At 42.9% G+C, this 16,595-nt stretch overlaps 1 protein-coding gene across 1 annotated transcript in view; it reads left to right on the forward strand.

Moving 5' to 3' along the window:
• Positions 1 to 16,595, forward strand: part of LOC124795904 (hemicentin-1-like) — a 1,325,431-nt gene that overhangs the window by 1,241,071 nt on the left and 67,765 nt on the right. The window lies entirely within an intron of this gene.

Below are 16,595 nucleotides of genomic sequence, written 5' to 3' on the forward strand. Positions count from 1 at the left end.
TTCTCGTTCAACTGATCCAAGCTCTTAAGGAATGAGTTTTAGAACGCATGTATTCAAGACATTTGCTAACAAAAGGAATGATTTTTAACACCCAATAGATTGTATATATCAGATTAATCCTTAATAAATAATGGTTACATGCGATTTGTTGACCTAAATTAATACGCAATTTTCCCTCTGGTAGCAAATTGATGAACAAATTGAACTACTCCACAGTCATGAAAACCACTGAGCTCTCCGCAGTACTGTAGCCTTTAAACTTACTGGCTTCCATTTCAAAAGCTTACCAAATTATACTACCACCAGACAACTTTTTGCACGCTTAGTCTACGTTAACCTATCGATTTCAAATTATGCCTTATCGTCTGCTCGTACAAAACGAAAAATGTTGGCGTGATTTACATAATTTGCTCGATGCAAATGCCGGGATAGTTCCTTTGAAAGGGCACGGCCGACTTCCTTCCGTATCCTTCCCTAAACTGATGGGACCAAAGACCTCGCTGTTTCGTCCCCTTTCCCAAACAAGCCAACCAACCCACCAAAATTTTGGCACTGGTCATCTGCGGTTTAAGTTAACAATCAGAAAACAGTTAGGAAGCTTTGCTAAAAATAAACGAATACTTTGTCCGTTATCATAATTTTATTCCTACCGACTGCCAGCATCGGTTCGATAGTCTGGCAGTGGATTTTTTTCTTGTTTGGGTCCTTACTATCATATCTGAAAGTCACCTACCTGCAGTCTCGGCAACAACAGTACCGGTACATCTATTCCACTGCCAAAGGTATCAAAATGATTTTCGCTTCTAACTTTCGACTCTGTCGTACCGGATCAGGGTCCCTTACCTCAAATTCATGCATTTTCCCTTCTCCATCAACGCTGAAAGTTGTAATAGCGCCAATAGGTCCCCAGGTGTCGTTATATATTTGGCGTGTGGAGTCACGAAAAAGCCAATGTCACTGTTGCTCATTATGCGAATCTGTATATGTATAAGACACTCAAGAAGAGTACTCTTATCACGGACTGAAAATCAAAGCTTAGATTGTGATAGAAGATGATGATAGTACTTGGTATCGAAAAATCAGTAGACAGAATAAAATGTGACGGTAGACTAAAACAAGTAATTTTTCTGATACTGTTAGTCGCTGTTGCAACCGATAATATGTCGGAAATATACATTATCGTACCCTTACGTTTTTATCAGAAAATAAGGGTGTTCTTTACATTAGGATGCATGCTATAATTTTTGTTACCCTAAACAAGTGATTCTGTTAACCACTAGCCATTTTCTTATTGAATATTACAATGCTGACGAATCATTATCAGTAGAAAACTTTTTAAGTATCTCAGTCAAATTATTACTTCACAAACTCGTGCCTCACTCGCTACATATTACGTGAAGAAACGAGAAAGTGAAGGTTTTATCTAAAGATTCAGATGAAGAAATTTTCTGATAACTTGATATTGGGAGGTACATGCCTCTTTTGTATGACAAGGACACTGTTCTCATGCATTAGTGTCGCGAGTGGGATATGATGGCGTATAGTGTAAGACAGTTTAGAGTCTAAAGTTCTGTCAGTCATCAGATCATCGGAGCATAACTTCGAATAGGGGGACAGTGGGGAAGAAAACCGATCGTGTCCTTTTCAGAAGAACCATCTCGTCCTTACCCGAAGGTGAAACTTTTTTATTTTAGACACATCAGTCATCTGACGGATTTGATGCTGCACGCCACGAATTCCTCTCCTGTGCGACCTCTCCATTTCGGAGTAGCACTTGCAACATATGCCCTCAATTATTTGCTGGGTGTATTCCAGTCTCTGTCTTCCTCTAAAGTTTTTACCCTCCACAGCTCCCCTAGTACCACAGAATTTATTCCGTGATGCCTTAAAAGATGTCCTACAGTTCTGTCCCTTCTTGTTGTCAGTGTTTTTCATATATTCCTTCCCTCGTCGACTCTCTGGTGAACCTCCTCATTTCTTATCAGTCCACGTAATCTTCAACATTCGTCTGTAGCCCACATCTCAAATGCATCGGTTTTCTTTTCCTGTTTTCCCAAAGTCCATGTTTCACTGCCATACAATGCTGTGCTCCAAACTTAAGGCCTATGTTTGATACTAGCACACTTTTGTTGACGAGGAATGCCCTATTTGCCAGTGATAGTCCGCGTATTATGTCCGCCTTGCTCCATCCGTCCTTCGTTATTTCGCTGCCCAGCTAGCAAAATTCCTCAACTTCATCTCCTTTACGATCCACAATTCTATTTTTAAGATTCTCGCTGTTCTCATTTCTGCTACTTGCCATTACTTTCGTCTTTCTTCGGTTCGCTCTCAGTCCATATTCTCTACTCATTAGTCTGTTCATTTCATTTGACAGTTCCTGTAATTATTCTTCATTTTCACTGATGATAGCATGTCATCAGCTAATCTTGCCATTTATATCTTTCCACCTTGAATTTTAATTCCACTCTGGAATCTTTGTATTAGGTCCAAAGTTCCCTCTTGGATGTATTGATTGAACAGTAGGGCCGAATAACTACATCCTTGTCTTACACCCTGTTTAAACTGAGCACTTCATTCTTCGTCTCATACTGTTATTGTTCCGTCTTGGTTCTTTCACAGATTGTATATTACCCATCTTTCCCTGTAGCTTACCCTATTATTCTCAGAATTTCGAACATCTTGCTTTTTATCTCCTCCTTGCTCAGTCCGTCCTTGGTTATTTTGCTGCTTAGATAGCGAAATTCCCTAACTTCATTTCCTTTATGATCCCCAGTTCTGTTGTTAAAATTTTACATTGTAAAACTATGGGAAACGTGAACCTAGAGTATCCAGAGAGGAAACCTAAACCTGCGTCCCTGGTTAACAGGTTTTCTGAAATTTTCATTACGAGAAATTCCTTAATTTGTTCCAGAAATTTCGCACTTGCACCACAGTTGTGGTCTCGCATTTCATCATTATATTCAGAGTAGCGGACAGCGACAGCAGATTTGCTTGGTCGCCTTAGTCGTAAGTGCTGCGGATGTTTCTCGTACCTCGCCTCGACTTTTCTGGTAATTTGCATAACGTAAGACATGCTTAGCCCAAAGACGATCTATGTTCGCGAAAGTTAGATGTGCAGCTCATTCCATGTGTACGTGCAGGTCTTCTGTGGGCAGCACGTTAGAACAGTCGAAGGAAATCGCAAGGAACATCAACGACCCGTCTGACTAAAACAACCAAGCGTACCGGCTGTCGTTGCCTCAAATATAAAGTAAAATTAAATGGTTCAAATGGCTCTGAGCACTATGGGACTTAACAGCTGTTGTCATCAGTCCCCTAGAACTTAGAACTACTTAAACCTAACTAACCTAAGGACATCACACACATCCATGCCCGAGGCAGGATTCGAACCTGCGACCGTAGCAGTCGCGCGGTTCCGGACTGCGCGCCTAGAACCGCGAGAGTAAAATTAAATACCATGAGATAAAGTGAACAGTTATCTGTGTCTACCACCTTTCTCCCTCGACGCGTTTCGAGGACTTACACCGTCCTGAAGAGAAGGGGAGGTTTATGTTATACAAAGCGAACATTAATAAAACTGAAATATTACAGGGACGGATTCGTCACTGGAAGCGGGGGAAAGAAGGTCCTATGAGTATGTGTCCGGAAATGGCCATTGTGAGTGCAACGGCAAAAAGTCGTCTCGGAACACAGCAAAGAGCTGCATCGCATCTACTTCACAATAGATGCTTAAAGTGGCCTCCATGGCATTGCAGGTGATAGGGACAGTAGGATGCACATAATCGTACTTTGTCTTACACCATGTGGGCTGGCCACTTGCCTAGAACTTGTACTACGTTTCGTCTCGGTATCCTGTAGAACCTGGTCCTTCAAACCTGGTGTAGGCACAGTCCTCCGCCCCCATGCACTTTGGTCAGTCTGAAAGAACTCATGATCACACAATCGCCCAAAAAGAGCTTGGAATGTTGTGTGATGCGGTTGATGTCTGTGAGATTTTGCATCTGCTTGGCCGTACACAAACAAGCACATGGTCAGAGGAACTTTCATTCGTAGGCGCCATCCACTGTGGCAACGATGCGTTTCCCGACGTATGTTCATCTGACTTTTTTCGTCCATTCATGGGAATCAGTCCCTGCAGTTTGTCGGTTTTATTAACGTTCACCCCGTATTTTTGTTTGATGGATATAGCCAGCTGTTAGTTTTGAGTTCCGTTCCACTACAATTAATAAGGAAGCAGCACTTGTTAACGTCACACAGCACAGTAATTACAAATTTAAGACGAAGATATAGCTGTTTACAGGACGTTCCAGCAGACACAGTTCCGAGGTTCGTCAAAAATACACACTTTCTGGTTTAGAAGTCACATAAAAACGAAACAATAATATAAACATTGCACAGATGTAGATATAGAATGCCTTGAATTAAATGAGCATTAATTATCAGGTCGTCGGAGGTTAGAGTAATCCGTTGCGCTTGGGTGTATGTGTTGTCCTTAGCATAAGTTAGTTTAAGTTAGATTAAGTAGTGCGTAAGCCTGGGGACCGATGATGTCAGCAGTTTCGTCCCATAGTCCTTGCCACGAATAAATATCAGGTTAAAATGCGAATGAAAGGCACAGGTGACACTGGCTGCGCCCGCATCTCGTGGTCGTGCGGTAGCGTTCTCGCTTCCCACGCCCGGGTTCCCGGGTTCGATTCCCGGCGGGGTCAGGGATTTTCTCTGCCTCGTGATGGCTGGGTGTTGTGTGCTGCCCTTAGGTTAGTTAGGTTTAAGTAGTTCTAAGTTCTAGGGGACTTATGACCACAGCAGTTGAGTCCCATAGTGCTCAGAGCCATTTGAACCATTTTTGAACACTGGCTGCACCCAGCAAATAAAAACATAATGTAATCCACTGATGCACTTGAAGATGAGGGTGTAAGTGCTCGAAATGCGTCGTGGGAGAAACGTGAAAGACGACTTACATACATAATTGTTTAATTTATCTCGTTGTATTTTATTTTATATTCGAGGCTGCGACAGCGGGTTTTCTTGGTTGTTTTACTCGATTGGATCTTTTCCTTGCAAACTTTTCGCTTACGAATATTATTATTTTAAATAAATCAAAGAAATAAAAAATATAAACATATATTTCAGCTTATTTATTTGTTAATGTATCGGTTTGGTGATTTGGGGGTACTTTTCATGATTCAGGCCACTCAAAAATATATGGTAGCAGAAGTTTCCGTGCATCGTACAGCACACTTGAGGAGCTTCTTGCTACCTTAAAAACGAGCCCAGTAGTGTAGTGCAAACGCCAAGATTCTGGTACAGTGTAATTACCCCTAGAATCACCAAAAAAATTTCACCTATATTTTCTTTTTTTAAAAAATATCCTTGTATGTTTATGGATATTTTTGCTGTTTGTCTTTCATTATGAAGTACAATAGTGTACATTCGTACGATTAAAACAACCTGGATAAAATAATACAACTTCTATGCTCGAGAGCATATTTTGTCCTGGGTTGGCACTACCTGTGACCACAATTCAAACTTTGTCTAAATTGCATTTGGTAACCATGTCACGCAGTAACTCATTAACAAACTGTTGTTTCTTCAAGTAAATTTATGGGTACTTCTTTATTAGCTTTATGTGCTATCACCATACAGTCGTATACACTAAACTCCTCTGGATGTGCAGTCTGTCGCTCTCTGCGTAAGAGACATTCAGAATATATCACTTTGTACACCAGGAGTAAATGTCAGCTGTAAATGACACTACTCTCTCCACCTGAAGAGAGTTACTTGCGAGATTTCAATACACCGTAATCTATATTTGTACAAGTGATTTTATTTCTATTTTTGAAACTTTACATCAAAGACAAAACTGTATTAGTCAGTTATTGGATCAAAGAGTGAACAGAAAATTTGGATAGCCTCTATATTCTAGTATGGACTTCATGTTTCTAGGTTATGTACACTGTCGTTGTCCAAGTTTTAACCACTGTTGCTTGTTATACCTTTTGCCAGAGAAAATAGTATATTCACTTATACGTTTTTGGACACCCCATATGTTGCAAACATTGCGTTTGTTCTTATGTCACTGACTACTTGCAAACACAGTCATCATCATCATCATCATCATAAGTAGAAATATTTCCTTCCAGCAAGCCGGGTACCAGCTTTTCTCTCTCCACTGCATGCCACGTTACTCCTCTCCATTTGATATCTTAGTTAACCTGGTGCACCCGTCTCTTCGTGTGCCGCCCGATAGATCTTTTTCCTGGTAGCTCCATCTCCAAATACTGCCGTGGAGCTCAAGTCGGCTGCATTCGCTTCACGTGACTTCTAAGCACTCATTCTTTCTTCCATGATCTAGGACACCTGCATCTCTCTTCTTATATATTCATTACACACTGTCTCTTCTGCTGTTTTGTAGAGCTGACCTAAGGAACTACTTTTCACGTGCTTGCATGTGTCTCTCTTCTCTCTTGTTTATGACGTCTTGATTAACAGGATATAGGTTGTACACATTATTTCTGTTTAGATCTTAGAAAGACTCTCTTGTCCCAAATTAGGTTTTGTACCAAGTGGAATGAGCTGGATCCTTTTCCTACTCCGTTTAAAACTTCTAAATTGGCATTTCGATCACTTGATATTATACTCCTCAGATAACTGAAATTTTTTACACCTTCAATCTTCTCTCCGTCCAGTATGATGTTACAAGGTATGGATATCCAATTCATTTTCATTTCCACGTTATTGAATTCCTTAAATTTTTTAGTCCAGTAATCTAGTCTCCTCTGAACCCCCACTTCTTCTGTCCCCAAATGGCAATGTAGCCAGCAAAAGCAAAATCACTGAGATATTTATTTTCTAATTTCTTGGTTTCTTCCATGACTGTGTCCATTAAGAATAAAAAAAACTGAATTTACTGAATATTTCGCTTTCTCTTAAACCATTCTAAACTTCCACCTCCCACTTGCACAGTGTCTTCACAACCTTCGGACAATATCTTAACTTTTTAAACTATTGATTGAGGAACGATATGTTTTCTCAAGCATTCCCATATTTTCTCCCTTGCTACACTGTGATATGCTTTTTCCAAACCCCTTTTTCCCTAAGAATCTCAATTAACTGATGGAGGGAAGTCTGTCATTCTCATTTTACTTCCGAATCCATGTTAGTGTTCCCTAAATTAATGTTCCAGCATTTTCCTCATGCTCTTTTCTGCTATCTTCCCCATTATCTTAAGGCAGTGCGATATCAGCGTAGTTCTTCAGTAGCTCATCCATTAATTTTTTTTCCTTTCCTGAACAGTAGTATTACAATTCCATTTTTCAATCATCTAGCTCTTTGTTCTCTTTCCACACCACCCCAGCATCCGATTTGGTCATTCTATTCCTTGGATTCCAACTGACTAAATCATATCTGCTGTCAGCTCATCTACTCGTGCCGCCTTCTCACGTTTCGTATGTTTCAGGGCATTTTCAGTTTCTGCTCAAACAGTGGATGCTGTTCTTGCTCTGCTCAGGTCTTCGGTGTCACTTTGTCGCCGATTTTCCCCATTCAGTAACATTCTTCACCACTTCACTGATGCCTTCCAAGTCCCTGATAATATCTTCATCTCTTGTTTTTAGTGGATTTTGTATATCCAAAGTCAGATATTTTACTTTTCAACAACCTCCATAATAGTATTTGAATCCCCTTCCTCTCCTCCTCTAGTTTCTGGATGCATTTTTCCCCTTTCTCTTCCTTTTCCTCTTTCAGTACTGTCTTTGCTTTGAGTTTCTTCTGTCGGTCTTCCTGCTTCAGGGTTGTCACCCTCTTCTCATCTTTTGACACCACCCCTTGCCCCTTGCTCCTGATCTCTTTTTTCAATCTCCATGTTATTTTTTGCTGTAGTGCGTTCTTTAATTGTATCTTTTACTCTATCGCCCCACCAACTGCCTCATTTGTCTTTTACTTTGCGTCATATTTGCGCAGCACTACTATTGATGTTCTAAGCTGGTTTCATTCTACGTCCACATTACCAGTCTCAATTCTTGGCAATATTTGTGCTACTAACATTTGGAAAATTATCTTCTTTTCTTCTTCTTCCAGGTCCTTTTCTTAATTCTAGGCATTTTTTGTACAGCAGGTACTCCTTTAATCTTATAATTTACATCAGCTACTAGTAACCAGTAATCAAAAGTTTTGTAGCGTACTGTAACATGGACAAATTTCTCTTCTTGGTTGATGCTCCATGTAACCTAAAATAACTTCTTGGGTAAAAGCTATTGAAATAAAGATGTCGGAAAAGTCAATAAGCCGGGAGTGAGGTCTCAGTTTAAACAAGCCTTGGAATCCATTTATTAAACTGTCAACTTGAGCTGCAAAATACTGACGGAATGTCCGTTTTACGAGAAAACAGTGAGAGCTCCGGCAAACAAATGTGTATCTATGGGCATAGGGCCGCTGGGAATCATCCCCAAGCCGGCCGTTGTTGCCGAGCGGTTCTAGGCGCTACAGTCTGGAACCGCGCGACCGCTACGGTCGCACGTTTGAATCCTGCCTCGGGCATGGATGTGTATGATGTCCTTAGATTAGTTAGGTTTAAGTGGTTCTAAGTACTAGGGGACAGATGACCTCAGATGTTAAGTCCCATAGTGCTCGGAGACATTTGAACCAATCATCCCCAAGAACACTTTACAGTCTTGTAAGAAAACAAAACACCTACAGCCGTCCTTATGATGTCATTTACTGTGTAGCTACCAGTTTCGGAGCTTCAGTACCCCATCTTCAGGGCTGGAGGAGTCATCGCAATCCATGTATACAATATGACAGTGTTGATGGTTGGAAAGACAACAGCACATCTACAGGTCGTCTGTGTAAACCATTTATTTTGGCCATTGACGCATCATATATGTGGATCGTTACAACCCCTTCAGCATAACGTAACGCCTGAAGATGGTGCATGGAAGCGCCGAAACTGGTAGCTACACAATAAACGACATCATAAGGACAGCTGCAGGTGTCCCATTTTCTTACAATAGTGAACGGCCGTAGTACCCCTAGACCTCCGATCACACGGATGGACGTAAAAAAACTTTAGAGTCTGCTTGAAGCGTAAACAAAAAGTATGCAATAACAACATAGTTTCCTTGACCTGAAGAAGAGGACGGTATAGATCGTCGAAATATGCAGAAGATAAAACAACAAATAGGTTGATCACCCGAAAACGCACCGTGAATGCTGGTTGTGCCTAGGCCTGTAGCAGGGCATTTCAATTTATTAAAATCTTTTAAGTCCCACACATAAAGAGTGTTTTCAGAAATAGCTTGTAGTGGCTAAATTATACTGAAATAATATTTTTAGATTATCCTCGTGAAAGTGCATGATCGATTTGGCAGAAGCAGTAAAGAAAGTGTGGGTCCATGATTGAGAACGGTAGGCGCGCACACCTTCGGCCGCGCCTTTGTTCGTCTTGGGAAATCAGGCGCAGTGTTTGTGCCACGCTGCGCAAACGTTTGCCACTTACATCGCATTGTGCTGCGCCGCGCCGCTGTTCCGGGTGTCTGTGCGTCAACACTGCGCTTTGTGCGCGCCGGCCGCGTTGAGTAATTGTTAGCGAAGCGTGCGCCTGCCGTTCCGGCTTGACCGCGCACAATGCGCTACTTCCCTCCACAATTACGCAATACCTGTTCGCGGGAACCGCTTTGGCGCTGCGGGTGCCGCCGCTGATGTCTTCTTTGTGCGGCCGCTCGCCACCACTTCCACTGCAACCCCACCGGTATAGCCGCCCATTCTCTGTGTTTCCCGCTTTCAGAGCCGGCTTGTAAATCAAGCCTTATTTTTCATACATCAGTACAAGCCGTTGTGGTACTCCGTTTCAGATTAGTTTTTTTTGTATGCCTCACACAGCGCTGTGTAACTTCCTCTTTTCTTTATACATTCGCCGCCACCTGTGTCATGAAATAATTGCATAATACACTGCTGGCCATTAAATGGTTCAAATGGCTCTGAGCACTATGGGACTCAACTGCTGACGTCATTAGTCCCCTAGAACTTAGAACTAGTTAAACCTAACTAACCTGAGGACATCACACACATCCATGCCCGAGGCAGGATTCGAACCTGCGGCCGTAGCGGTCTCGCGGTTCCAGACTGCAGCGGGCCTTTAAAATTGCTACATCAAGAAGAAATTCAGATGATAAACCGGTATTCATTGGATAAATATATTCTACTAGAAATGACATCTGATTACATTTTCTCGCAATTTGGGTGCATAGATCCTGAGAAATCAGTACCCAGAACAACCACCTCTGGCCGTAATAACGGCCTTGATACGCCTGGGCATTGAGTCAAACAGAGCTTGGATGGCGTGTACAGGTACAGCTGCCCATTCAGCTTGAATACGATACCACAGTTCATCAAGAGTAGTGACTCGCGTATTGTGACGAACCACTTGCTCGGCCACCATTGACCAGACGTTTTCAGTTGGTGAGAGATCTGGAGAATGTGTTGGCCAGGGCAGCAGTCGAACATTTTATGTATCCAGAAAGGCCCGTACCGAACCTGCAACATGCGGCCGTGCATTATCCTGCTGAAATGTAGGGTTTCGCAGGGATCGAGTGAAGGGTAGAGCCACAGGTCGTAACACATATCAAATGTAACGTCCGCTGTTCAAAGTGTTGTCATTGCGAACAAGAGGTGACCAAGACGTGTAACCAATGGCACCCTATACCATCACGCCGGGTGATACGCCAGTATGGCGATGACAAATAAACGCTTCCAATGTGCGTTCACCGCGATGTCGCCAAACACGGCTGCGCCTATCATAATCCTGTAAACAGAACCTGGATTCATCCGAAAAAATGACGTTTTGCAATTCGTGCACTCAGGTTCGTCGTTGAGTACACCATCGCAGGCACTCCTGTGATGCAGCGTCAAGGGTTACCGCAGCCATGGTCTCCGAGCTGGTAGTCCATGCTGCTGCAAACGTCATCGAACTGTTCGTGCGGATGGTTGTTGTCTTGCAAACGTCCTCCATCTGTTGACTCAGGGATCTAGACGTGGCTGCACGATCCGTTACAGCCATGCGGATAAGATGTCTCATCTCGACTGCTAGTGATAAGAGGCCGTTGGGATCCAGCACGGCGTTCCGTATTACCCTCCTGAACCCACCGATTCCATATTCTGCTAACAGTCATGGGATCTCGACCAACGCGAGCAGCAATGTCGCGATACGATAAACCGCAATCGCGATAGGCTAAAATCCGACCTTTATCAAAGTCGGAAACGTGATGGTACGTATTTCTCCTCCTTACACGAGGTATCACAACAACGTTTCACCAGGAAACGCCGGTCAACTGCTGTTTGTGTATGAGAAATCGGTTGGAAAATTTCCTCATGTCAGTACGTTGTAGATGTCGCCACCGGCGTCAACCTTGTGTTAATGCTCTGAAAAGCTAATCATTTGCATATCACAGCATCTTCTTCGTGTCGGTTAAATTTCGCGTCTGTACCACGTGATCTTCGTGGTGTAGCAATTTTAATGGCCAGTAGTGTACATTCCACATTTACCTGTAAGCATTTTCTGCCTACAAAAAATAATTTCTAAATTGTGTTACTGTTTTGTTTCTCCAACAAGTTCAGTTACTAGATAAAAGTCAGACTGTATTGTGGACGTTAGATTTTTCAATATTATAATATGCTCTAACGTTAAAATTGGTACATTCGTCATATTAAAAACACTATGATACGATGGTTAAACCATACATATCCTAAAAAATGTGTGTCGATTGCTGTGGTGGTTAGAACCACCTACTTATCATTGTTCAGCAAATGTAACACCATAAACAACGAGGTCCGTGGAGAACTGCCGTATCATACATGACGTACAAATGCATTACTACTACACTACTTTCTGTATTTGCAATAAAGTTCACAGGCAGTATCCACACATGCCACTGAAGCCACCTAAGTATCACACATAGTTCAGGAGGTATGACATCTTGAACACCGACATGCTTGAAAAACTACCGCATGGTGCATAACGTTTAAATTTATTACTTCTTTTCTACTAATCCTATTCGAAACACAATTTGCAGACGGTAACCACATATGCCGCTGAATGTACCTACAAAATTATATCATAGTAAGATACATAGAACCGGAGACATGACGTCATAAACCCTGAGATACGTGTAAAAAATGCAGCCTCATGCCTGAAGTTACAATACATCTATTCGTTATCACTCAGCGGTCAAATGTAAAATTACTACGTATAAAATATAACTGTATTGCCAATTACGGGTGTTCATGTTCACCATCACCTGACGACTCATCAGCACAGTACAGTATTGCTTACGTTTATCCCTAGTAATTTTATATATGACGTGTCATTTTGTCCTGATCTTCATGACAGTGAGAAGTGTATACGCAATGTGAAATGACTTGCAACACTGATGGACAATGTGCTGTAAAAATCATCTTGTGGTGTTGCAGTTCTTCTTATGTTTGAAAATTCGTAGAAAGTGCGTTGTCAAACGACAGCAGTCAGCGTATTCATCTCGCCATAATCGTGACAAGTCGTGGATTGTGTAGCAGACTAGCTACCAACATAAATACTCAACAGCTTCACGTAAGTAAGAAAATAAAATAACCCACTGAAAATAGCACAATAAGTGCTGAATCATGTGTGGGTAAAACGAAACTGATAAGGTGTCTTGCATAAGGCGCAATTCCGCGTCCCAAGTTGTAATATTTTAAAGCATAAGAGCCGATGATAACAGCACAGCTATGTCGAAACTGGTCATCCAATAAAATGCTTTTTTAGCAATCATAGCTTGCGAAGTTTTCTTCAGGCACCAACCTTAACTATAAAGGATACGCCACCTGCGGAGTCGGAGGAACCGGTCGCAGTGCTGCGGCGAACGGAGCTTGTTTCTCAGGTGTTGCTTGCCCGTATCGCCGAACTAAACGTTTGAGTCATTCAAGGGTCACACACGTATACATGAACTGCGATGCAACGAACCTCCTGAGTGACGAGAAGCCAGCCAAGGACAGACGAAGTAAAATACACTACTGGCCATTAAAATTGCTACACCACGAAGATGACGTGCTACAGACGCAAAATTTGACAAACACGAAGAAGATGCTGTGATATGCAAATGATTAGCTTTTCAGAGCATTAACACAAGGTTGACGCCGGTGGCGACATCTACAACGTACTGACATGAGGAAATTTTCCAACCGATTTCTCATACACAAACAGCAGTTGACCGGCGTTTCCTGGTGAAACGTTGTTGTGATGCCTCGAGTAAGGAGGATAAATGCGCACCATCACGTTCCCGACTTTGATAAAGGTCGGATTGCAGCCTGTCGCGGTTGCGGTTTATCGTATCGCGACATTGCTGCTCGCGTTGGTCGAGATCCCATGACTGTTAGCAGAATATGGACTCGGTGGGTTCAGAAGGGTAATAAGGAACGCCTTGCTAGATCCCAACGGCCTCGTATCACTAGCAGTCGAGATGACAGGCATCTTATTCGCATGGCTGTAACGGCTCGTGCAGCCACGTCTCGATCTCTGAGTCAACAGATGGGGACGTTCGCAAGACAACAACCATCTGCACGAACAATTGGACGACCTATGCAGCAGCATGCCCTATCAGCTCTTAGACCATGGCTGCGGATACCCCTTACGCTGCATCACAGACAGGAGCGCCTGCGATGGTGTACCCAATGACGAACCTGGGTGCACGAATTGCAAAACGTCATTTTTTCGGATGAACCCAGGTTCTGTTTATAGCATCATGATGGTCGCATCCGTGTTTGACGACATCGCGGTGAACGCACATTGGAAGCGTGTATTCGTCATCGCCATACTGGCGTATCACCCGGCGTGATGGTATGGGGTGCCATTGGTTACACGTGTCGGCCACCTCTTGTTCGCATTGACGGTACTTTTAACAGTGGATATTACATTTCATATGTGTTTCGATCCGTGGCTCTACCTTTCATTCGATCCCTGGGAAACCCTACATTTCAGCAGGATAATGCACGACCCCATGTTACAGGTCCTGTACGGACCTTTCTGGATACAGAAAATGTTCGACTGCCGCTCTAGCGAGCACATTCTCCAGATCTCCCACCAACTGAAAATGTCTGGTCAGTGGTGGCCGAGCAAGTGACTCGTCATAATACGCCAGTCACTACTCTTGATGAGCTGTGGTATCGTGTTGAGGCTGCATGGGCAGCTGTACCTGTACACGCCATCCAAGCTCTATTTGACTCAATGCCCAGGCGTATCAAGGCCGTTATTACGGCCAGAGGTGGTTGTTCTGGATAGTGATTTCTCAGGATCTATGCACCTAAATTGCGTGAAAATGTATTCACATGTCAGTTCTAGTATAATATATTTATCCAATGAATACCCGTTTATCATCTGCATTTCTTATTGGTGTAGCATTTTTAATGGTCAGTAGTGTAGTTCACTAGTTCACATCTGACTGGGTGGCCAAGCTGCGGTGTGCATGAGGAAGACTAGTAGGACTAAATGCCGACGCCGAAAAGGCATCAGGCTCCCCGTGGGGCACTCCAAAGTGGCTGCCTGGTACCCGCCGAAATACAAACTAACGAATCACAAGCCGACCTATGGTTTGTGTATGTTCTCTTTACTATAAAACTGGTTATTTTATGCGATACACATATACTAAGAGAGTCTTTCTGGTGTGAAACCACCGGTGAAATCATCATTCTTATTCATCCTGTAGCAGGTGTAGAAATTATTCTAAAAGCTTCAGCAAAGTGGAAGGAGATGCCGGATCCCGTCTGGCTAACGCAGCCTTGTGTTTTTCGGGCCTGGTTAGTGACAAGTGAGTTGAAGAAACATTTGTTGCTCGTATATCGTGAGGTGCATGTGTGCAGAGACGACGTCAGCGATATGTCCGAGAGTAGTGATGTGCAACGTTGGTGAGATGTTGCAGTTCCATTAATTTGCTCGTTTGCCGTTGTCTTGCTCAACCATCACATCGTTATTTAAAGGAAAGGGTTAATATAGGATTGAACTTGCGTTTCTGGGCATTGTTTCAACGGCATAGCTGTGTTAAATGATAAGAAAAATAGTTAACTTATGTCTCTTGATTTATTAGAACAGGATTTTAGTTGTGATTCCCTTAGGAAATTGTAAAAGGGAACGCTTACAGGAGTAAAAATGTAGTTTCACTTATTTCCAGATTGCTACAACGCGCCGACCTTGCGTTTTGATAATCGGTGCTAATGTTGCGGGCCTGCTTATGCAGAGCGTAAATGTATCCGTTGTGCAGCAGCCACAGGTACTGGTTGGGAAAATTTGTGTTAGGGAATTATAAAGCAGATTCTATCAGCTGGAGTCCGAAAATGACGGATTTCCGCATGCAACATCATGACTCCTCGAGGAATTACATCACAATAACGCAATCCACCCCACATGCTATTCGTAAGTGGCTTATTTAGTTTCTGCAGTACCTCACCTTACATATTCCTTTATAGTAATAGGCCCGTAGGGTACCAAAACCACAATGGAATACTGTTTATATGAGTGGGGAGTGGGTCTAAAATGCCTGTACTTCATAAGTTAAAAAAAAGCTTAGAGGCCCCTGGCAGCCAGTGGAACAGGTAATGAGGCGGTGTAGGCCTCTCGTGTGACGTGATAAGAACTCACAGATTCAGAGGGTAGTAATGCCGTACTTGGGTTAAGTCAACTTTACACAACGTTATTCGTTTCAGTGACAGTAGAGTACAGATGATTACCTGTTTTGGGCTGTCAGCAGCCTTCTTGAGATCAGCTTTGTTGGGGCTTAATGCATTAACTTCATCGCTGTGCTAGGCTCAACATTCACAAAACTTTTATATTTTAATGTGAGTAAGTCGGCGAGTTACACTGTAACAAAGTAGAAACAAACTCGAGATACTCGACAACGATCAAAACCAATATTACTGAATTGCATCTCTGAATAAATGATCAAGTACTGTTTTTCAACTGCTGCTTTTTGTCCCCAAACTTCATGCCTGCCCTTTTAAGGTAACTTTGTGACTGAAGATTAAGCGAGGCGATTGGTAGATTCCAGTTGCCATACAATCGTCGGTTTTTGCCCAGGATCATATTTTCACTGTGTTGCCTGTTCTGCAGTAAACATTTACCAGTGGATCGAGAATCTCTCCAAATTTTTATCTCACATTACAGGCGCTCGAAATGGACGAGGTATGTGACCGACAAACGCCAATGCCGTAGTTATACTCCTGCCACACAAGTCCCAGCAAGTCATGGCCTCCAACAGCGACCATGTAAACTATCCTTCCTCTGCAACTCTTCCAAGTAGCAGTGGAGGCAGGACCTTTGACACAGATCTATAAAACCCACTGAAGAAGGGGAGGGTCATGATGGGAAGCTGAGGCAATATGACGTTCACCTAACGACCGACAAACGCCAATGCCGTAGTTATACTCCTGCCACACAAGTCCCAACAAGTCATGGCCTCCAGCAGCGACCATGTAAACTATCCTTCCTCTGCAACTCTTCCAAGTAGCAGTGGAGGCAGGACCTTTGACGCAGATCTATAAACCCCACTGAAGAATGGGAGGGTCATGATGGGAAG

Source organism: Schistocerca piceifrons, chromosome 4 (genome assembly GCF_021461385.2).
Source record: "Schistocerca piceifrons isolate TAMUIC-IGC-003096 chromosome 4, iqSchPice1.1, whole genome shotgun sequence".
NCBI lineage: Eukaryota > Metazoa > Arthropoda > Insecta > Orthoptera > Acrididae > Schistocerca > Schistocerca piceifrons.